This window comes from Rhipicephalus sanguineus, chromosome 10, assembly GCF_013339695.2.
Source record: "Rhipicephalus sanguineus isolate Rsan-2018 chromosome 10, BIME_Rsan_1.4, whole genome shotgun sequence".
In the NCBI taxonomy this organism is placed as follows: Eukaryota; Metazoa; Arthropoda; class Arachnida; order Ixodida; family Ixodidae; genus Rhipicephalus; species Rhipicephalus sanguineus.
Window position 1 is genome coordinate 67743353 of NC_051185.1, and position 24810 is coordinate 67768162.

Consider the following 24810-nt stretch of genomic DNA (forward strand, 5'->3'; position numbering starts at 1 on the left):
ACGTTCAGTTCGCTCTCGTCCTGTGGGAACCTGTTCTTTCGTTTCGTGCGTCCTGCTTTATGTTTCAGCAGTGCGCTTTAAAGGGACACTAAAGAGCAAAACGATTTTTCTCATATTAGTAAAGTACTCTTTCACGATACCGAAAATACCACGCTTCCTGCAAGGAGACGCTTATTAAGCGAGAAAACGCGCAAAGAAAAAAATGTGTGTGGCGACGCCACCTAGAAGTTTCCGCACCATTCGCCGTGACATCACATATTTTGACGGCACCTACTAGGGACTACGTAGTTCCTAATCGATAAAAATGAAGTGCATTGTCCTATGAGGTGTCCATAGACTTAACATACTAAGTTTGGGGCAATTTTGTTGAGCCAATGGCACCAAAATACGATAAGTACACTTTGAAATCCGTGACGTCACGTGGGGAGAATACGGCGTGAGATTTAAAAAAGAAACTTTGAACTTGATTTTCTCCTCTATTAATAAACCTATGATGGCGAAATTAACGACATTAGACTTCTCAGGGCACAGTTTATCGATCTAAACCAATTCATTGTTTCTCTTTAGTGTCCCTTCAAGTATCGAGCTTTGACGCATGATAGTTCGCGCTCGTCCTGTGTGCGTTCTTTTCGTGCTTCCTTTGGGCTCGAGGGACGCGCTGGCAATTTCGAGCTGCTTTCCGTTCTTCGCGTTACATTCCAATTTGTTGCTATCGCATTCGTTAGTTCGCTGTTGCGGTGAAACTGTGACTTTTTTTTTCTCTCTCTCTCTCCCTCTACACCCCCTTTCTTGCCCCTATTTCCCCACCCCCGTGCTGGGTAGCAAACCAGATGCTAATATCTGGTTAACCTCCCGGCCTTCCTTTTTTCATGTCTGTCTCTAAAGAAACTGCAGGAGCCCTTGCCCTATTGGGAAAATGGGGGCAAGTGAAGCTTGCCATGTGCGTGATTCACATTCTACATATAACAGCGAAGCTGTTGTAGCTCGGCGTAAAGAGCGTGGAGTGTGTGACCGTGCCCAGAAACTATCACCATCACCAACGGGTATGTGCCATCGAATTTGGACAATATCCACTACTCACCGCTACGGCGTGGCTAGTAATAACCCTGAGAACGACTACAGAGAGAGTGAAAACTATCGTTATGAACGGGTACGTGCCCCAGAATTCGGAAAATACCGACTACTGATCGCTAGGGCGTGGCCTGATAACCCTGAGAACGAGTACAGACAGAGAGACAAAGAAAGAAAGAGAGAAACAAAGAAAGAGACGGAAAGAAAGATATAAAGAAAGAGAAAGAGAAAATTCTTGCTGAAAGAAAATTCTTCACGAGGCGGGATTCGAACTCGCGTACCCTCAATTGGAAGGCGAGTGTCCGAACCACTCGGCTATCCAGGCACGCTAGGAGAGCATAGCATAGCCTTGTATAGTATAGTGTAGCAACGGGATGGGAAAGGGCGGTGAACGTGAGGAGGAGAGACGGGATGGTGAGGAGGATGGAATGGAGGAGTGGAGAGAGGAAAGCGCAGCATGGAAAGAATGAGACAGAGAGAATTAGAAAGAAAGAAATGCAGAAAGAAAAAGAGAGAGTGAGATAACATCAACGAAAGAGAGAGAAAGAAAAATAGAAAGAGGAAACAAGCATCGCGTCGTCTAGCTACCAGATAGCGCACCACGTTTTCAAGCCACACATGCGCAGCAGCTAAGCCATGCCCACCGATTGAGGCATCGCGCGCAACCTCCGCTCTATAGTGCATAACCTGGCTGCGTACTCCAGAGGAGGAAGACGCGCTTCTCTAAGCTACACGTGTCAGTCGACGGGGAGTACGAGCGGCGACGGGCCCGTGCTTCGCTGTGCCAAGCTTTGCGCGACTTATTGCAAACTGCCCGCAATTTTTCTTTCTTTCTTTCTTTCGCATTGCGCGCCGCTCCCACCCAAATCTTTCCTTCCGCCCCTCCATACCGAGAATTGGACCTTCATTAACGTGCTTGACAGCGAACGCTTAAGGTGCTACAGGAAACAACGATGGTCGTACACGTTCATATCCAGGCAACCATGAAATTTGGCGCTTCACCCGAAACAGAAAATCATTCTCGAAGACGTGGGAAAATTGTGGTGAACTAACAAGCATTTCCCGCGCATAGACAGCACCTATACAAATAACGTAGGAAATTGTACCCGTGATAGAAGGTGTAGGGCACTGAACAGTACAACAATAAAGCGTTAATTGTTACAGTGGGCTAACTCAGTTTTCATGCAAACTGACTGTGGCTTGACTGGTGAGTGTACCCCCATTTTTCTGCCTGCTTTTCGAGACGTTTCTTCTGTGTGTCAGTGTCCTTCAATATCTGTTCACACATGAACTGCAATCAGCTGCTCCAGTGGCGAGCAAGGTGCACGGTGCTTTCAGTAGCCGATGTCTAGAGACCGCGAAGGATTACTCGCTCTGATTCTTGAAAGCGTTTCAGCATTTATACTTCTGTTTCTTGCCTGCCTGAATTTATTGCCATGTAAGTGGCCTTTTGGATTAGAGCATTAGCGCGTAGGTAGAAAGAGGAGGAGGGGGTTCAATCCCCCTCTCCCATCCCTGAAGTATTTGTAGTTTTGCGAGTATATGTACGCATGCACACATGCAAACGCTTGCAAACTTGGTTGAACCACCAAGTGGTTGAACCACTACAGGCGGTATCTCCTCCTCGCCGCTTATTTCTTCCTAAAATACGTGGACACTTTCAGCACGTGTATTAATCCAGTTAAAGGTTAATTAATCCAATTTCTACAGTTACTGTCATAACTACTGTGTCCAGTCATCCGAAGATGTCTGTCGTCATTGAAAGAGTGGATGTAAAGGTAGCGAGCAAATGTCGCATTTCCATTATTTCTTTGGATTTTCGGGCACCTTTCTTGAAATACCCTGTATTTGACGCTCATGCTGGAGTCAGTTCCTCCATTACCTGGGAAAATTAATGTTCTTGCAAGCGCTCGTTCCCAAGTATTGCTGTCGCGAAATTTTTCATGTTTGAGACGAATTTTAGAGATTTGTTAGAAAAAAATAATACGATAACTAAAAGCAATCTCTAAAGCTGAGTATAATGTACGGGGTCACAGAAATAGGAGAGCACATTTGCGGATCATTTACAAAATGCGAGAATTTGCTTGGAGTGTACCTAGTCCTCATAAACAGTGAATGCCTCAGCAATCCGTTCTAAAAGCCTTGTTTTCACTTTCCGCAATAGAATTATACTCTCGAACGAGTAAAATTGCCGAACTAGATCGGGTGTGATGATAGGAAAAATTTGCCGATCAAACTGATGCGTGTGATTCGCAGTATCACACGTGACAGAGCTCTCACTCTGTTTCTATGGTACTGATTTTTATTCGTTTAAGGGTAGTCAGTACGTATACCTAGAGAATAAAGTGCCAGAGCTACGGTGGATGTTGTAGCTTGACATTAAAGGTTATAGTTCGATGGCTACCGGTAATTATTTTATTACAATATTGCCACGCCTGCTTGTTTTATTTTGATGCATTCGGGTTTAACCAGCAAAGACAGCAACGCTCGACGCTGACCGCTCCGCAGTGTTCGAGAAGCTTCGCGATTGTAGTAGATGACTTTGTTAAGATTGCGCGCAGGACGCGAATAGTCTAGATTATTCCAGAGCTTGCGCGACCACCAGTGATAAGACTGGAAAGTTGGATGCGTGATGTATAAAAGACGGCGCGTCCCAGCCATGAGCAGTTCTTATCGACGGCCGACGCTCTGTTCGCCGCTGTCAGTGTACAGTGTGTATTGCTGTTGGTTGACTTTCCGTTAAAAGGCCACAAGTTCGGCCAAATGAAAAGTTTCATCTTGGACACGCTGACTGCTGCCTTCGTCGACGTCACGACCCCGTGACAATATTCAGAACTTACTTTGCACCTAGTACGTGTTTTGAGGCATGCAGGACGCTTACTTGAACATTCCGTGAGCTCAACGTGGACGCCCGCTCCGATGGTATTTTGCAATAAATTCCTTACTTTGACTGTTTTCTTTGGCAAGCAGTAGCTTTGCACTGTTGAAATGCGAAATAAAAAGTTCAAGTGTCACCTCGGTTGCCAACCTCTGCTAGCACATTTGTACCACCAAACATCGGAAAATATACGTAAAAGATTTCTGTAAGTGAGCTTATCTACCTCATGAGTGACATTTTCATGTATTCGAACCGTTTGTTTGAAAGCGTAAGCCTGCATTTGACGCACTTCCCCCTGAAATTTATTTTGCAGCAGTGACGGGTCAGTGCTACGTTCGTGTGCTTGTCAGTGAACACAACTTAGTCAAAGTTCTGACTCAAGCTCATCTCCTCGGGAAGGACGGTGACAAAGGGCAAAAGAAAAAAAAAACTGACCACAGAAGATTGTGATAGAAACGATTTATGTTGCAACCTTCTTCACAGCCAGCATCTTTCTCGGCTGCTAACCCGAATGCCGCGGGTTTCATTCCGGCCGCTGCAGTCGCATTCCGATGGAGGCGAAATGCTAAAGGCCGGTTTAGTGGACGACGTCAGTGCACATTAAAGTACACGAGATGGTCAAAATTTCCGGAACCATGTACTACGGCGTTCCTCATAATAATATCCTGGTTTTGGCATAGATATTATTATTACAAACAGCATCTTCGATATTGTCATGCTCTCTCATCAGCGTCATCTTTCATATACTTTCAACCCGACAATCCTGATTTAACAGCAAGCATCGACCTCAATTGGAAAAGCATATTATGCTATGCTAGGGTGAAATCCAGAATGAAAAGAATCCGAATCGATACATTAGGGTTAAAAATTGGAGGACGCTTGAGCTTCGCCTTTAAGAGTTGAACGCGATAGCGATATCCTGCCCCTAGTGCGCACTTCGAGCATTACGAGTGTTTAACAGAATGCGCGCAATAAGGTGTGTGCCTTATGTAATGGGTAGCATGCTTTAAACAGGAGCAATTATGCACGAGAAACTTTTTCGAAGTTGCGATGCACCCACTACGTGGTCTTAAGGGAATACGCGCAGTAATGTGTGTGCCTTTTGTAATGGGTGGCTGTCTTTAAACCACCAAGTCGTTATGATATTGACGTGGTGTGACGCCCGATGGCAATGTACGCTTGTACCACGCAATATTACTGCGATATTACATCTCGTACTGTGACACCTGTATAAAGCACGCGTATTTTTGGGAAGCATGAAAGTTACTTTCAGTGCAGCTCCAAGCAGAGGCGTGGCTGTGTGGTAGAACACCTGCTTGCCACGCAGACGGCCTGGGTTTGATTCTCACTCGTACCCAACGTTTTTATTATTTATTTTATTTGCAGCTTTTTCCATTTTTCGGTCACGGACAAGATGATGATTTTTCGCTCACAACCAACGGTGCCGACACCGACGGCGGAATTTCTGCGACACGAGCTCTTTTCTAATTAGAAGAATGTAAGAAATACAGACCCTGTACGAGGCGAGGCACCACTTTTGTATCCAACAGGTGATAGTGAAGTGTGATTCACAATAATACACAATAAGAAAAATGGCGAAGCTCGCACAAAGTCGCGCAAGGTTAGGAACAGAGAAACCAGACGATCTTGAAGTCAACTCTGGTTGCTTCTAGGTTATTGCTAGGCTTTAGCAACAGGCTTTAGCTAGGTTAGTCACGACACAGATCTCCAAGCAACAGAACCAAGCGTTCGCGCCCCTCATAGGTCTACAGGCACGTCGCCATTAGCGTAGGGCATCCATCGCTTCGGAATCCTCTCGCATGCGCCTTTGCCTTTCCCGTTCCGTACTATATATGGCAATTCCGAACTGGTAGTGCCAAGCCTTAAATAAGGGCGCAGCTGGGTGGCCTTCTTTGTTTTTGTTTTTTTTTTCTTTGTTCTTTCTCTTTCTCTTTGTTTCTTGTATCCCTATTTTGTATCTGTTTATTTCTTCCTTTCTATTTCTTTCTCTTTCGCGCTGCTTTTATCTTTATTTCTTTTTATTCCATTTATCTCTCTCTGCTCCTTTCTCTATGTTCCTGTATTTCTCTTTCTTTCTCTTTCTACATCTTTCTGCCTTCCTATCTTTATATGCATTTATTCCCATTATTTCTCTCTACTTCTCTGTCTCTCTCTCTCTATTTCTATAGATTTCTCTCTCTCTCTCTCTCTTAGTGTACCAGTGGTGAGTGATGGGCCTTGCCCAATTTATGTGGCACATACCCGTTCATGATGATGATAGTTTTCTGATAGGCTGCACAAACTATGGCTGGCTTAATCAGCTGCAGCGCTGTTAAAACTTCGAGGACGCTTGAGCTTCGCCTTAAAGGGGTCATGAAGCACCCCTTGGGCTGATTGAAAAAACACATCCTGCGGAAAGCTGACACGGCTATGAACTGCTCTGCCAAATATTACAGTCGTGCGCGCCGCGTAATGGCCACAAGAGGAGCGCGAAGTTGCCGTTTCCCCAGACACCCTCTTTTCAAACACAGGCCGGTTCTCACTCTCGTCGGTGGGCGAGGCGTCTGTCCGCTGTACGTCGCAAGAGACATAGCATGCTTATTGGCCGATAGCCGACGTAAATCGAGAGCGGCGTTCGGATCAGATGCGCTTCTTGCCGCGGGGGGCCGCCACTTGCCGGCGCCGCACTCCTCAGTACACGGTAGCCGCACTCGCGCAAGCCAATCACAGCGGGAGAGCGATCGCGTTTCATGACGCGCGCTGGCGTAACTTCTTTCCCCTATGCCATCCCTCCCTGTCTAGCTTCCAGTGCGCTCGCCGGCACGAGAAAAGAGAGAAAGCGCTGGGAGCGTGCGCCAAACCCCCGTAACTCCGCTGATTCTTGACGGATTCGGGAAATTTTTGCGGCAATCGATTCGGGAGGCAGTACACTCCGATACTGAAGCCATTAGATCATTACTTGGAAAAGTGGTTCATGACCCCTTTAAGGAGTAGAACGTGATAGCGTTATCGGGCCCCGTTTGCATCGCCTTCAACAGTGCCGCAAGGAAAGAAACGCTTAATTCTGCAATATTGACCCTTTCAAGCTATCCCAGAATCCCTACCTGATGTAGTACAGTTGCGAAGTGGCCCCTAAGCCATAATTCCTCCTTTTGCAAATTCGTGAAGTACCCACTACGCGTCCATAGGGTGTCACGCGCGCCTGCGCAGCTGCACATTTTGTAATGGGTAGGTAGCTTTAAACCGCCCACTCGTTGCAGAATACACATGTTTTTAGGCCTTTAGAATTCCGCGATCCTGCAATGCAGTATTACATGAGTTAAAGGGGTCCTGCAACACTTTCCCAAGTAACCGTCGAATGGCTTCATTAAAGCAGTTTATTGCCTCACGAACCGACCACTGAAACAATTTTTAAAATCTGTCAAGTACTAGCGGAATTACGCGGCTTTGTCGCACACTGTAATCGCTTTCTTCCTTCTCTCGTCCCGACGAGCACTCTGGAAGCTAAACAGGGAGAGACGCACGGGGGGAGAGATGTTACGTCATGCGCGCGTCATGACTTTCACCACTTTTACTTTTTTTTCAGAACGTGCGGCTTAGTATCAGTGCGATCGGCGGCCACGGAAACTATGCAGCACACGGTACTCCAGTCAGTGAATGGGCGTGAATTCGGGTATATGGCGCGGTCATTTGGGTTATGGCATCATTTGTAAAAAGAGGGGAAGATTTCTAGCTGATTTTGATAATTAATTGTAAATTCCAGGCCGTGTGCTGCGCTGTAATGCTTGGCTCACGTGTTCTCGGGAGCCTCGACTACTGGTCGGCAGCGCTTTCTGACCATGCTGAAAAAGTGTTGCAACGCCTCTTTAGGCAGACTCCACCTACTGCATTACATTCTTATAGCGTTTTTTTTTTTTACGAAGCAGTTTCAGGCAGTGGCGTGGTTCCGTGGTAGAACACCTGCCTGCCACGCAAAAGGCCTGGGTTTCATTGTTAGTGGTGTCGAGCATCTTTATTATTTGTTTATTTGTATCAATCTCGAAATTTCGCTCATGGACAACACCGATTTTTCGCTCACATCCAACGACGCCGCTGGAATTCCTGCGAACCGAGCTCTAACTTGATCGCGTTAAATAGAATAGGTGAAACGGAAAGAAGTTACGCAAGCACAATTCCTTCCCCGTCTCTCTTTCTCCCCCATGTTTCTCCCGCTCGCCCATGTTTCGCGCTCCAAAAGGCTTCATCATGAAATACCAACCAACTCAAACTTTGTCATGCATCTTCAGGATTTCCTGGGGAATCCGAAGTGTTGTTATCACCTCAGTTGGCTCAAGACTCCCAGCAAGCCCACATGTTACACTGCATTCGTGGAAATGCACGGACCTCCATTCATCGTGATAAGCTTCCCGTGCGGGTCAGCGCTTTCTTCATATAATCGACTTGAACTGTGTGCGTTAGCGTACGAAGTTTGTCCATCTAAAGTAAGCTGATGCTTTAACTATAGCACCGGTAGGTGTTTGCTTTGTTTTCATGGGGTTTAACATTCCAAGGCATTTAGGGCTATGAGAGACGCCGTAGTGGCGTGCTCCGCATAGTTTTAACCACGTGCAGTTCTTTAACTTCCATTGGCATCGAGCTGTACGCGGCCCTATTGCATTTCGCGTCCATGGAAATGCCACCGGCGCTCGGCGCTGAGTCATTCGAACCTGCGTCATTCGGGTGAGCATCGATCGAATCTGCGTCATTAGGGTCAGCAGCCGAGTGCCGAAACTACAGGGCCACAGCGGCGCCTACGACGGTAGTTGTATTGACGTTTATAAATATTCTAGATAATCACCAGTTAGCTCCTATGTTATTTTTAACAAAAAAATACGTCAGCAAAAGGAGCTTAGAAGCCTGTCGTCTGCTTTCATCCACAAAGTGTTTTTTTAATTTGCTTTTAAACCTTTTTTCTAAAGCCTACTTGAATGCACCTTTTGAGTAGCCGTTGCTCTCAAAGTACACCACCGTTACAGGTGCTGCAGTTGCGCAGTGTTCGTTCAATTTTGGGACTCCCTGAATCGTAGCTAAGCAAGCTACCAAATGCTATTCTGATATATTTTATAATTAGGACTCAGGGGGCAAATAATAGCAGATATCAACTGCAAAACGCTGCGTATGTTGGAGTGCTTGGACTTCTTTCCAGGGATCTTAATGTACCATTAACATTTCTATTGTCTGCTATTGTTTGTTTGTTTTAAATGCGAAGCATTTCTTAGCGAAGCTTTCGCACTTTGAGCGTTTCTATCTATCTATCTATCTATCTATCTATATAGCCACCTACGTCCATGGGTGCTCTCGTAATAATATCTGGGGTTTAACGTCCCAAAACCACGATATGATTATGAGAGACGCCGTAGTGGAGGGCTCCGGAAATTTCGACCACCTGGGGTTCTTTAACGTGCGCCTAAATCTAAGCACACGGGCCTCAAACATTTTCGCCTCCATCGAAAATGCAGCCGCCGCGGCCGGGATTCGATCCCGCGACCTTCGGGTCAGCAGTCGAGCGCCATAACCACTAGACCACCGTGGCGGGGCTCATGGGTGCTCTCGTGATCACCTCCTTAACATGGTGTAGACCAAAATATGAGTGGGAGGGTAAGATGCTTTGATGAATATGACTGTCAGGTGATGACATCAATAACGGGAAAATCCTGTCGCGTACGTCGTCAAACCCTTTCCTCCAGACACGTGGAGCACATACCCGTTTACGACATGCCGCGATGTACGGGTATGCGCCACGGGTGATTGACAGTTTACATTTACCAAGGAACGGCGAGAAAGACATTGGTAGTTTAAATGCGAGATCGTTAAGAAAAACCGACATCGGCAGCATTGACCCGACGAATGGAAATAATAAAAATTAGGATCCCAGCAGGAATCGAACCCAAACCTTCTGCGTGGCAATCAGGTATTCTAGCACAGGGCCACGCCAAGTATATAAACTCGCTTGTAAATACAGCCTATGCATGCTTAATGTCGGTACGACGTCAATTGAGGTTGTGGTGTTGGCTATCTAACTTTACAAGAAAGCAATAAACACTACATGTGTACTCCTACGATACAGGTGTCATATCAGATTAACGCCTTTGGTTTCAGTGTTGGCTCTGCTTTTATAGCAGTCTAATAAACATTAAATTTGTATGCCTATGATTCAGAAAGCTATATTGAAGCATTGCTCGACCCAGGAGGAACACATTAACGAAAGTTACGTATGATATTCACAAGACTGCGCCACAAAGTGCACTTAGTTTCGACAATACTGACGTATGTGCTCTAACGTGAGGGCTGGCGTTACGTCGCACCATAAGTTACCCTTTAAACGCTAGTGTTGTCGACAAGCCTGGTAAGCCCACGATGTGCACACAGCTGCTACACTTACAAAAACACGTCGATCTACCTCGTAACGCTTGGCTCAAAGCCATAAAATACAGCATTGAAGGACTGGCTGACTGCTTCGCATGAAACATGTTTCCACAGCGCGTAGAATCTGCCGAATGTTTTCTTTTGAGCTTCGGGCATAACACCGCCACATGGAACTTTCAGATGGATCAAAAATTGGCAGCGTACCATTTACTTGAGTAATATTCACACATTTAACATAGCAAAGACGAACGAAATTATATCGTACGAAGCAGCTATTTTTTTAACAGCGAAGCAGTTAAAGCTGGCAGTAAGACGTCTGTTAACAAAACACCCCTGCTGCGGCGTTGCTAAAAAATAGCCAAGCCGCCGCCGCGCCGAAGAGCAGCCGCCACCGAGACGTCGCCATAGCAACCGCCAATGTTTCTTACAACGTGGCTCAGGGACAACAGTTTCAACACATTCAGAGTGGCAATAAGCTTTGCGCGTATGCCGGATCCGCCTGTCGCTGTCTCTTGCCTGCCGCTTCTTCGGCCATGCACGCTGGGATCCAATCGCCGCCGCCGTTGCGATTCCCGTGCTGCAGCACGACGAGTTGAGGATCAGAGAGCTTCGCTAGGCCAAGCTTTGCGCAAGTTAGTGCGAACTTCGCGCAATATTTTCTTTATTAGCACAGAAAGTTTCTAGCCATGGGCATATCGTCGACGATGTGCGCCTGTATTCTTCGGAAATCGCCTTACATGCGTTTTTGAGCATCGTACCGGATGTGTAATCTCGCATTCGGATAGTTAATGAACGATTCCTGCTGCCGTCATCCATAGTCATTTAAAAGGACACTTAAGAGAAGAACGACTTTTTTCGTATTTGCAAATTACTTTTTCACAATACCAAAAGCACCACGTTTGCTTGTTGCAAGAAGACGCCTGGTAAGCGAGAAAAGTGCAAAAAGAAAATGCGGGTGGCGACGCCACCTTGGAGTTCCCGCACCAGTCGTCGTGACGTCGTAGAGTTTAACGGCGTCTGCTAAGGCCTACGCAGTTTCTAGTCGGTAAAAATGAAGTACTTTGTCTTGTGAGCGGGCAAGATACTTAACTTATCAAATTTCAGGGAACTTTTTCAGCCACTGGTGCCAAAAAAGTACATTTTGAAATTCGTGACATCACGCGTGCAGATTTTGACGCGAAATTTGAAAGCGGCATGTTGACCTTGATTTTCTTCTGTGTTAAAGGGAACCTGAACAGGTTTTAGAATTCAATAAAACTTCGTGGTTAGCAAGGACCGACGTTATTGTCCACGATGTCGCATTGTTTTCCCGGGGTTGTTGGAGCAGGAGCTTTAGAATACGCGAAGAAACAGTTTGTATTGTTCCGCCCACGCGAGCGCGCCGAAAGTGTGGGCGTGGAAACCTACGTCATGTTCGGTTCCTTTTACGAGGCCGTGTTGCACTCCGTTGGAAGGTTCCCGCCGCTCACTGATCCGAACTGCGAGAGCGCTGTTTATGTGAGGAAGGCTCAAGTAAGTATCGTGAAGCTGAAAGTTCTGCAGCTGGATTACAATATCTCGGAAAGCGACGAACAGCCGAACGCAACGTGATCAAGTGTCTCTCGTATCTTCAAGCGTGGCCTCCGTGACTAACTCGTGACGTGCCGTTGCCGGAGCTAATCGACGAAGCCACGCTTCAGCAGTGCTGCTGTTGCAGGTAACGCGGCATACCGAGGATGACGTCACCGTGTTCGCTCAGAATCTCAAGAAGCCTTGCGGCCGCACCCGGTGTTTTTTTGCCATAAAGTGCTATTTGCGTTCACTTTTGAGAACTTCCACGTCACTTTTCGAATTCAGCAGGAATCAAACTATCCTTACATCCTCCAAAGTAATTTTTTTTTCAAGAGGTGATAGTAAAATGAACGTCATTAGAGTGTTGAGAGCCCAGTTTATAAATATAAACCAATTCATTGTTTCCCTTTAGTGTCCCTTTAAGGCCCTCTGAGTTCAGTCATGTCGACCCTGTCGGCAAATTTATTGTTCATTCGTTACGGACACTACCATTTGACGCACATGAAACATTTCGGTTGCGCTTTGCGCCGTGAAAGACTACACACTGTTCACGCTCCTTTAGCAAGTTTCTTGTTGAATTTTGCAAAAATGATGCAGCTGCACACGAGCGCTAATTTACCAAACTTTCTCCTTCGGCATTATCAATGTTTGAAGGAAATTTTGGTGAATCGTGTGATGCGTTAACGATATAGCCGACAACTGCGGTCAAAGTCAGGTTTAATTGATTCGGCAACAGGTGTAGTAGAACAAATTTTCGATATCTCAACGAGGGCAGACAGAGGCTTAGCACGTACCTAATGCAGATCAATAATAAATGTCCTGTTGTCCCTTAAGCGTCACATGTAGGTTTACAGGATCACTTGTGTTAGTGCAGTAAAATAGTTCGGATCTAGAACATAGGAAAACGTTTGGAGAAGAGGATAACAGCTGTCTGCGGAGTGCACTCCGGCCCCTCGATTAAGATTAAAATATTGATTTTTATTTGTTTATGGTAATCAGCGATATCTGGAGCAGTGTCGATCACCAGATGTCCAGGAGTGCTGTATTTTCAGGTCAAGAACAATCCCGTCGTCGTTTTACAGCGAAAGCTGTTATGAGATCATTTCACCGGCCGTTTTTGGTGCCGTAGTTGTCCGCCGCCGCCGCCGCCGCCGGTGTCCGTAACCAGTATCGCTCGAAATAAGAAAAAAAACTAAATAAGAAAAATATTCCAGGATGGAACGAGGTTCGAACCTGGGCCCTCTGCGTGGGAGCCCAGTATTCAACCTCTGAGCCATGCCGGTGCTTGAAACTGCTTTGCAAAAAGGTCCTATACAGGCTTCATGTCGGGAAGGAACCACATTATCATATGCAATATAGCGTGGTAAAAGAGTAGAATAAGCACCAAGCGTCGCACAACGCGAATTCTGTAACCAGGCGTCACACAATGCGAATTGCGACACGAGTAGGTTGTTGAATGCTTCCAACCCATTACAAAGAGCTCTTCCATAATTCTTCATCGTCATCACGCACAGCATCAACAAAGTGCGCATAATGCCTTACATGCGTTTAGCAGGTACCACGGCTGTCTGTAGAATGACGAAAAATGGCACAGTGCCTACTGCCCTATTTCTCAAAAATTACAATGATTTATAGCGTAGTGGGTTCCTCGCAAGTGCACTTCTGTTGGTTGCCAAAGAAGCCCATAAGGCTCCCATGATCCATTTCCTCAGGGTCTCAATAAAGTCAATTCTCTCTCTCTCTCGCTCTACGTTTCTCTGGTTAAAGTGTGTTATAAAGCGTGGTGGGGCAGTTAAATAACGACCGGGCGTCACACAATATGCATTACGTAATTAGTGGGTCGTTTAAAGCTTCCAACCCATTACAAAGGGCGCAACCATAAATATTCATCGTCATCAACCGCCGCATCAACAAACTGCACATAATCGCTTACATATGGTACCTCGCTTCTCCGCAGAACAACGAATAATGTCGTGCTGGGTGCTTCCCAACTTCTCAAAAATTACGCTTTGTGGCGTAGTGGGTACGTTGCTAATGTACCTGTATTAGTAGCCACAGGAGAGTTTATAACAGGCTCTAGAAATGCCGCTCTTCCAGCTTTCGCTGTGACTGTGCTGCGCTTTCCGCGCAGGCCTGGCGTTTTTTTCCGTCTGCTTCAGCCCTTGAGTGGTCGCTTTGCACGCCGTCCACGTTTTGATGCATGCAGTCATGCTTGCTTGAACTTTCTGTGAGCTATGTGCGTGAGTTCACTAATATAAGCTTTCGCCATAAATTCCTCAGCATGACCGTTTCCTTTTGGCCGCTGATCTCACTTATTCCTGCTACATTAAATAACAAGCAGAACCCTCGTTCCTAGGCCATCAACCTTTGCGATCGCAAAGGTTTGTCTATGAAAATGCAAACTGTTGAATAATACATCAGTGAAGGATAACCTGTGCACCTACGCTATAAAACTTCGAAATCACAAATTTTCACCAATGAAAACACGAACTGATGAATAATACATTCGTGCAGACTACAGAATAACTTCTACACCTCAGGTGTTACTCTTTTATGCATTCGCACTGCTCATCCGAAACGTTCATGTCTGCATAGGGCACTTCCACTTTATTGAGGAATCCATTTGGCGGCCGTAAAGACTCACATCGGCGTTCGGGCCAGAGAGTATAGTACATGATCTATTCAGTTATTTCAGCCCAAAGTTTTCTTCCACTCGTCACTGGCCTTGTACTTTATCCTTTGTATAAGAAGTTCCACGAAGTCGAAACGTTCTTGTCAGCTTGTCTTAGGTAAGACTGCTAGAATGTTAGTTTTTCATGTGTGCATGCCACTTTCACAAAAACGCGCCCAAATACGTCTACTGCGATGTGCATGCATGCATCCTGCGCTGGTCGGTGCTCAGTTCGCATCAACTTTATCAGTCTCATCCGCCTCAAAGTGCTATGCATATGCACATAAATCGAAATACAACTTCAGCAACGCGTGACTGACAACCGGCTGCTTACGCTAAAGCTGAAAGTGTGCAAAGATAATATTTTGGCAGTTCTAAGATATGTGCCAGAAACTTAGAGAAGAACGAAAAAAGGAAAAGAACTTCTAGAAAACCCGCACAGCATGCGGTGGAACGAAAAGGGATCAGCGTTACGCGAAGAGATAGGAAGACAGCAGAGCGGATAAGAGATCCAACAGGGGGTAACCGCTATCCTATCGACACAGGTAATAAAAATTCGTACGCTCCGTAACATGAGCGCGGACATCACGGTGAAAGCGTGAAAGATCCCTCTTCCCCTCAGCGCGAGAAAACCGCGCGAGCAGACAACGGAAGGGCAAGGTTCTCCCTGCGCAAATATAAGAAGAAGCGAGCGAGCTCGCCGACGACTTTTAAATCCGCCCGTCGCGCTCCCATATATAGCGCCAGCTCGCTGGTAATGAACAAACGCTTATAAGCGCCTAGCGTCTCTGAGTTCGTCCAGCGGTAAAGGGTGTGTATATAACGCTCGCCGTTAGCTACGGGGAGGATCTGCGTTTCGTGGCGTAGTGGTTAGCGCCACTCGCTGCGGAGCATGAGGTCCCTGGTTCGATTCCGCGCTTCGGAAGCATTTTTCTGGATTATTTTTCTTTGGGGCTTTTATATATATATATTTACATACTTATACATATACGGTGCATGACGGCGGCGACGGCGACGGCAAAATTCAGCCGCGACTGTCCATATAATTGCTATCGCAATAAAAGAAATATTAACCTGGGCACATCACGTTATTAGAAGAACATATAACTTATGGTGTCTGAATGGATACTAAGAGAAAGCAAGTGCGGACGGCCAAGTGTTGGGTAGAGTGAGGAATTTTTTTTACCTATTTCTTTAGCCTATCTTATCTAGTAGACATAAGATAGGCTAACGAAAAATATGATGATACTATGTGACGCGACCTGTGGTGTGGTCGCGGTCGATTTGTCTAGTCGGCTGCTTAGATTTGTGAGGCTTGAGCAAGCCATAATTGGCTGTCTTCGACGCGAAGTTTTTAATTTTCTGCTGCTTTTGGTGCGATAATGTTTGGCTGATATATTCGGTGGAGCCTTTGACACAGTATTGGGGAAATGGTTTGCGTGAATAACGATGCAGGGTAGAAGTTTATTTGGACAAGTTCCTTTGTGGGCGCTATAAAATTCCCGCTCACTAGCTACCGTAGAAGCCATAGAAGAGTGCTTCTTGTCTGGTTTTCCAAGACGAAATGAACGAGTTCAAGAAGCATCAAGTCTATTCACTCCATTAGGAAAGCAAAGCCGGTCTTACATTATTGCTAATATCCGGCGAATATGACTATCCCAATAACTTCTAAGATCCCCCATAAAGTAGGCTCAACGAATGTCTTGAAGGGGGACTGAAAAACCTTGGAAACCTTTTATAAATCGTGGTATAATCTTTCTGTAACTCTTTTATATCATTTGCATTACCTATTTGTCTTCTTTTCATTTTTTTAATCCTTCGTCTGTCTTTCCCTACCGTCCTCGCCGTGCTTGAAGCTGCGTTGCGCCAGCTGGTTGGGTGCTGGCAGGCTGTCCGCCGCCAAGTAAAGCAATACATGCGCAGCGATAAGAAGCTTTATTCTACAACGCCAAGAAACGCGGTATGTTAAGATACACAGAGGCAAGTAATACTTTTCTTGTGACGTACGAGGAATAAAGTGAGGGTTTTACATAATGAAACCAGTATTGATTAAAATGAGAATAATCGATCGCGTGGTTCTCGCTGCCTGCAGTCGTAGTGACCTGCGTACCATTCCTCCAACACCGCCTGTGACTAAGATGTCATACACTGTAAACCCAAATGCCATAATTAGTTAACTCATGCTAAGACGAGACACCTGCGTGAACGAGCAGTGTTTCTACTCACTGGTCGTGCACGCACGCATCTCAGTCACACATGCAAGCCCAAGCAAAAGCAGATTATTGCAGTATGAGCGCTTTAATAAAATGCACAAACTTCATTTGCTACCACACTAAAGCAACAAAAAACACGAACTCTGCATTTTAGCCGATATTTACCTATAAGTTGAACTCGCACATGTAAAGCGTGATGCTAATAATAAACATATCCGCAAAATTCCATGAGCCCCACCCGTATCTTTTGCAATTGTGCGAATTTTCTGCGTTGAACGCACAGAGTGAACGTAAACTGCCACGAGGCTCATAAACAATACAGTGAGCTTAGACGGAATTATTTTGATCATAACGTTAATATAGCTTCCAATAACTTCAGTTAGCGGGGCAAAGAAAATATTTAATTGTAACTTCTTTTGAACAGACTTTATCGTACTAATGGAAGAATCACAAGCATACACGCACACGGCAAGAGCATTTATGGTGTATTTTGTCCGCTCTTCTTAAAAAAACTAACATTGCAGTGCACTCCAATGAACTTATCAGAACTCGATGCTTGTCACTTGCATACGATGGTCAAGTTCAATAGCTTACTCAAGAAGATTGTCACTTGTAAATCCACACTCCCAGGAGTTACCTTACGCAATGTCCCTTTCTAGTAGTCAGACACATTGCACTTAGCAGTAAACATGATTGCTATGTACCGGATATATAGATCTAGGCACCGCGACCCACCATCCCGCATTTCATATTGTTGCGCTTTTGATCACGGCGCCAACACGCATCTCTTTTACCGCAACGCTTCCGCAGCGCTACCGGCGTATTCCTGCGTGATCTGCGTGTTATCCTCCTGGGAAAGAACTGGTCGCCATTTCACAAGCTGCTAATGTCTTCCCATTAGGCAATTTACTGAAGTGCACTTTCAGAAGCTGTCGTACACAGTTTCCCGCTCTTTGCAAGCAACAAGCCACTATGCAGATCCGGTCGGCAAAGCGAGGTGTACGACGTTCTTCCCGCGTTGCACACTTTGCTGCAGCCATGGCACGAAGAGTCCCGCCAAAAGTGCGGTGACTTTTGTAGGCTCTCATCACGTGATTCAGCATGCCGCTGTGAGCGGGGGTTCCCTTTCCACTTCCATTCATCTCTCTGGCGTTAGATGGATCCGTTCGAGAATTATATGCGGTAACACTAGCCAAGATTTTCATGTCGAGCCCCGGTGATGAGCCTAATTGCTTTGTCTAACAAAACCGATTTCCGAAAGACTTCCAAAAGATGGCGCTTAGAAAGGTCTTGCAATATCCGTCTTCTAGACTGCTTCTTTAAGGAGACTCCGTCCTTATGTTGTTGACTCCTTCAAACTTTTTTGTTTTCCTTTAAAAACGACAAGTCACTGAATACAACCGATTATACAGCTTTTCTGGCGGCTGGATTTATCTGTCGTCTTACATTCAATCAGATAGGACCACTTTATTCTAACAGACAAATGTGGAATTAGATGGTTGTCGTAGATCTTAGTGGCTGCAGGTGAAACACTAAATTTTATGCAAGCAATCATGGCGAATGTTTACTGGTTCAGGCTTGAATTAATATTCTCTTGACATCATCACCGTGTTTAATGCCTTTTACGAAGCGTTCTACAGCATCGTAAACGGCTTCACTCGCGTCAAACCCTACATAGTGGCCTGCCTTAAGAGCAACGGCGGTGGTAAGATTCCCGCACTGTTTTACGTAACCCGCTAGCCCGTACCGTGGTAATTGCGTGTTCCACGGCAACCGTGGGGTTTGTTTAAATTCTTCGGATCCAGTCCATGTCATATTGTTGAAGTATTCTTGAAACAACACCGCTGGAAATACGTCGTCCATCTGTCCGTTCACAATTAGAACTTCTTGCAACCCTAAAACTTGTTCAAATACGGTGGTTATGTTGTTGAAGTAATCCCCAAGAGCCAACATAAAGCTAATTGCCGGTCTGTGCCCTTCTAGACTCACCATCTCTGGTACTGGTATGCCAAGATTGCGTTTGAATTTCGTGTCATTCACGTAATCCATGTACTTCCCTACTTCTGGTGGCTTAATTGTAGAGAGTACGCTTCCTTGATCATCGTACCCTGTAAGATTGGCGAATAGACTCTTCGCACCACCCAGTTTGAAATTAAAAACCGTCTTCGCTAACATTAACGCGGCAACCGTCCTGTTGCTTTCTGCTTTCTTTAGAATTTCTTGAAACATATTTGACAATTGGGTTCGGCCTTTATCATCCACCATGCTCATGTGGTATAGAAATTCCTCAGAATGCAGGATGCTTTCTCCTAGTGGGGTCAAAAATCCCGCGAAAAGCATAACACCTTTTGGGCGGTTTTCACATTCGTTCTGCATGCGCGCTGCGAGGGCGACAGCCGCTCTTGCTGAAAAAAAGAAGAAAAAGTACAAGAATAGTGTTACAATTTTTACTTTTATACATGTTTGTGTCAACCAACTACATTAGGTTTATTTTACAATTATTTACACATAGATACATAGGTAGAATATCGCGTTAAAAATTGGAGGAGGCTTGAGCTTCACCTTAAGACGTGATAGCTCAACTGGGCCCCGTTAGCATCGCTTTCTCGTTCCCTCGATGGTCTTCGCTTCTCGGTGAACAACTAAACCGCGTCGTAAGGAAAGGAATGCCTGTACGCGTAGCATTGGCCGTTTTAAATTATCCTAGAATATTTACTGCAACTAAAGTTTCGAAGGGCCCACCACGCCATATTATTGCGATAGCAATTATATGGACAGTCTAGGCTGATTTTTGCCGTCGCCGTCGCCACCGTCATGCACCGTATATGTATATGTCTATATCAAAGCCACAAGGAAATATAATTCAGAAAAACTTTCCGACGCGCGGAATCGAACGGGCGACCTCCCGCTTTCCAGCGCACGGCGTCAGACGGTTAGGCCACGAAGAGCCCCGTCTTTGAGCCTGCTAACGGCGAGCTATTTATATACACCACTTACATCAGCATGCTTCTGAGTTACCACGTAGATGGCGCGATGTCCGCGCGTGGCGCGCTTTAAAGGTCGTGGCCCCGTTCCTGCGAACGTGGTCGCCTTCGTGCGCTTATCTCGAGGAAAGAAGGGGGCGGCTGGCGGGGGGAGCGGGGGTTGTATGTCTTGTGCTTTCCCCGCGATGTCTGCGCTCAAGTGACAGAGCGTACGAAGGTCGCTTCGACGCTGCAGCGGCCGCGTTTGCGAAAGGGGCGCGCTGTTCAAACGGAAATAAGCAACGACTGGGACAGTTAGTTCGCGCTCGTCCTGTGTGTACCTGTTCGTTCGTGTGTACCTGCTTTATGTTTGAGCAGTGCGCTTCCAGTGTCGAGCTGTGACGCATGATAGTTCGCGCTCGTACTGTGTGCGTTCTTTTCGTGCGTCCTTTGGGCTCGAGCGACGCGCTGGCAATTTCGAGCTGCTTTCCGTTCTTCGCGTTACATTCCGATTTATTGCTATCGCATTCATTGCTTCACCGTTGCGGCGAAACTGTGACTTTTTTTCATCGTTCTGCGAATTAGCGAAGTACCCACTACGCCTCTGTAGGCAGTACGATGATGATGATGAAATGACCTTTTATTTGTTCCTGGAGAACTCCGATCAGACAACCACCGAAGGGGGGTCCGCCGCAGTTGCTGGCTGCGCCCACGCCGGTACTGGAAGACCGTGGCCCTCCGCCCGTTTGCAGGCCTTCTGGACTGCCGACAGCTGGACTGAGAGCTCGCGGCTTTTAAGAGCCCTCTCCCAGTCCTCTTCTGTGCTGAACTTTGCGCAAAGTAACGCCGGGCACTGCCAGAGCATATGAGCCAGTGTGCAATTATCCGCCCCACAGCTAGGGCACTGAATTTATGCCTTCAGCAAAGTGACTAAACATGCTGCGAGACGGGAAGGAACCTGCCTGCAGCATCCGGAGAACCGACGACGGCGGCCTAGTAAGCTTGGAATGCGGGAGGGGATATCTCCGCCTTGACAGTTGATAGTGCGACTTAACTTCGTGGAAGGTGCCAAGTGGATCCCTCAAGCTCTCCGTGAAACCGCCTTAGGACCTGCCCGGACCGCCGCGGCCCGTGATTTCTCGCGCACGGTTATGGGCAAGTTCGTTGACTTTGGGAACTGATGGATGAACCCCCTGAACCCATGTGGGCCGGGAACCAGGTAATTTTGTGAAAGCCTACTACACGCCTCGAACTGAGAATAGCGGCAGCCTCTATTGAGACCACCCCCGAAGGGAATGCCCGGAGGGCAGCCCTAGAATCGTTGAATATCTCAGGATGCGAAGAGTCCTTCATCGCTAGAGCTATCGCTACATGCTCTGCTATGGAGGCGCACAACTTCCTAACGGAAGCTGAGTTGACTACGCGACCGCGATGATCAACAGCCACGGCCGCAAAGCTGTCCGAGCGGCTACTGCGCCGCATCGACGAAAGCCACCTTTTTGTTTGACATTTTGACCGCACAAAAAAGACGAGGACAGAGGGAGACGAGGAACAGCGTCCGCTGTCCTGCGGCAAGACATATGTCGGCCAGACGGGAAGGTGCGTGAATGAGCGTGCGCGGGAACAGGAACTGTCACTAAAAGGTAAAGATGGGGCACAATGTCCGGCCCACTGCATTTCCCACAAGTATGAGCCGTATCTGCATAAAATTCAGATTCTGCGGAGAAGGAGGGACACCGCTGCCGTGTCGTCGTACCTCCCTCTGTCCTCGTCTTTCTTGTGCGGTCAGAATGTCAAACAGTAAGCACCAACTAGGCCAAACGCAAGTTCTCCGAAAGCCACCTTTCCCGGGGATTTAGCTACGAAGTCAAGCAGAGACTTGGCCCGTGCCCTTCGACGGCCAACATTGTACCGCGGATGGACATTACGCGGGAAGGGTTCCACCTCATATGTACCCTTCATTGTTTGTGATAAAAATGTCTTCTGTTCCGCACTGCTCGTATGATGACATCCAAGCGACTCTAGGAGACGCTGCCCAGCCTAGGTGGAGGAGAGCCGCGCGACCTGAGCTAGTTGCTGTGCCTCAATCACCTTCGACTACGAGTGCCTACGCCGCTGCACGCTTTATTGACGCTCCTTTCCGAAGCAACGGATGTGGCTAATTTCGCGCAAAGAAATCACAAGGGAAGGGTTAAGGGGAGCGCAAACTTTCGACTGTGTATTCCAGATTTACTGCAGTAGTGTATATATATGCAAAGGCATGCGCCGAAAGCAAGGCAAACATCAAACAGGTAACGTTTTGTGCAATGCAATACATAGGTATAGACATGCGCAAAAGGGCAGGCTCACAACGATCGGATATCATCTTAATCACAACCTGGGATGCAAGAACGTGCTCTCTGCCTGCGAAAGGAACAATGAAGTGTCACTGATGCATAATAAACCTCGTGCTTTTATGTGAAAAGCTTCCAACAGTTCTCCAGCAGTGGTGTCCCTCCTTCTCCGCAGAATCTGAATTTTATGCAGATACGGCTCACACCTGTGGGAAATGCAGTGGGCCGGCAAATGTGCCCCATCTTTACCTTTTAGTGACAGCTCCTGTTCCCGCGCACGCTCATTCACGCACCTTCCCGTCTGGCCGACATATGTCTTGCCGCAGGACAGCGGACACTGTTGCTCATGACAACGATTAATTATGCCTGAGCACTTTGTATTGGGTGGGCATTTAGACCACCCACTCGTTGCACGATTCCTATGGTCTGACGCCTAGTGCGATTAGATGCTTCTGCCACGGAATAGTACACGGGTTAACGCTACTCCTAGAGCTGTAGAAAACCTGTATAACGTCCTTTTTTTTCGTGACAGCTTCAAGCACTCGAGTGTCTCTGTAGTAGAACGGCTGCTTGCCATGTAGAGGGCCTGGATTCAATTGTTGCTTGGAGCCGTGATTTCTACTATTTGTATCCATCGCGATTTTTCGCTCAAAACCAACGACGCCGATGTTGAGATTCCTGCGAAACAAGCTCTTTTACGCAATCGCGTTGAAAGAGTATCAGTATAGAAGAAGCATGCTGTGCTACAGAAGTATAAAGTGGTACACCAAACCAACTGTACATATGAAGAAAAAAATGAAATAGAAAGTATACAAATGAAGGCTCGATTACTGGTGTTTTACATGGAGGTTGTGAAAATCGAGAGCTCAGAATACATTCCACTCTCCAAGTTTGGAGTGCGACTGCACTGTAACTGAATGTGTCTCCTCAGATTGCTCTTGGAGCAAAGTTAATTTCAACTGGAGGCGGCTCTTCCTGGCTCTATTCTTGACAGTATCCGCATTGCAGCAAACAAAGTTAGAGCGTGGTAGGAACTATTGAAATGTACCGGTATAAATCTTAGCCTCGAGTGATTTTCGGTAAGGCACTGATGTTCTTGTACCGTTATTGTTGCAATATGAGTTAAAAATGAGGACATAATCTCTAGTTGTGCTGCTTGAAGGTGTTTGATTTGCGTTTACGTTACAGGGAAAGGGAATGCAGCAAGCGCCATCGCGTTAGATATCCTATACGTTTCTGAAGCTCACCTTTCTCTGAGTATTTTAAAGCGAAGTGCTATTTGCCTGGCTCCCCAGGTTCGATGCGGCTGTTGACTGCTGCTGGGTTTCTCAATATCTTAGTAGAATATGTTTGTGCATAAACGTTATGCGTGCCGAATGGTATACCGCTGAAAAGGCCTACATAAATTGTCACATTATTTACTGAGCAGTGCCAGCAAGCGTGCCTCTGTTCCTCATAAAACTAAGTTACATTCATAGATAAAATCTCAATACGCAATAGATGAAGCTCTCCGCTCATGATGCTCTCCTTCTTTTTATTTATCGAGAGCTTCATTATGAAACAAGCGCAATATACACGGAGACTTAGAAAGGACACAGGACGAAGCGCTCCGTCCTGTGTTCTTTCTAAGTCTCCGTGTATATTGCGCTTGTTTCATCATGAACCTTTACCAACATGCCCAACTGGCAGTCATCCTAAATGTAATATCGAGAGCTGTTGATATACCCCACTGCTTGAAGCACGGTATCACAGAAACAGACGATACAGTTGTGAGGAGTGAGATATTTGCCGGTGTATCCGAAGAACTAGAAGGTCGCTCCAAAAACATGGGTGGGTTATCTTGCGGGGATGGGGAATCTCTCAGTATTTGACGGTACTCCTGGCGATAATTAAAAATCTGTATGACGCATATATAAGCCCTCATGAAGTCCAGAATCGTTTAATGCAGCCAGATATGTCCGTACATCTCTATAGATGTGCATACAGCTGCCATCGCCATGCTTTCCACGACAAGCGTGATCAGGTATGTCGTCCTTATGTCGGTGACATCACGGCAAGTCGTCAAATAATGTAGATCTGCCTGACTTGGTGGATGCATCTGGTGAACTTGGGCACGCTATAGACGCAGTGTATTTTATTACCGAGGTTTCTTTTTTTCCTTTTTTTCTTGCGAATTCTCCGGGGTTTCCTAACCGCGGCTGTGGCTGCTGCTTTCTTACTGAATAGGTCATGCTGCCGGCCTATCCTACCCATAGGGTTTGCTGGTCACACCAAACATCCGTTCTATCATTTTTGGTCACTCAAGCGACTTCCGGATGTTCACTTCCCGCATTATGCTCGCTTCCGGTTTCCAATTCTTCACATCTAATTCACTATTCGTTATAACCTAGCGAAAGAAAGCCTCCAAGACAAGTTTCATTTGCAATACTTGTCTACATAATATACATCACGCCACGTAATTGAAAGGGATACAGAGAGTGAGTAATTGAGGTCTGTATGGCAGACACGTCGTATCTGTGCGAATCGGAGCAACGGCTGAAAGACGTAGATTCCAAGGTGTTTCCCTGTAAGCAGGCTGCAACAGGGTGCGGGGCATCTGCTGTAACTTTTGGAAAAAAAAAAAGAAATAGAGACCCCGTGTCGCTAAAAAAAGCCACTGGGTTATTCCAAGAGAGATCGAACATGCCTGTCCGGTCGATATTTTGTTTGCTTAGGTTTTTATATG

General features: G+C 46.4%; 1 protein-coding gene across 1 annotated transcript in view; it reads right to left on the reverse strand.

Annotated features, from left to right (window-relative positions):
- LOC119372061 (probable serine carboxypeptidase CPVL) overlaps window positions 1-24810 on the reverse strand; it is a 183654-nt gene that overhangs the window by 99899 nt on the left and 58945 nt on the right. The window lies entirely within an intron of this gene.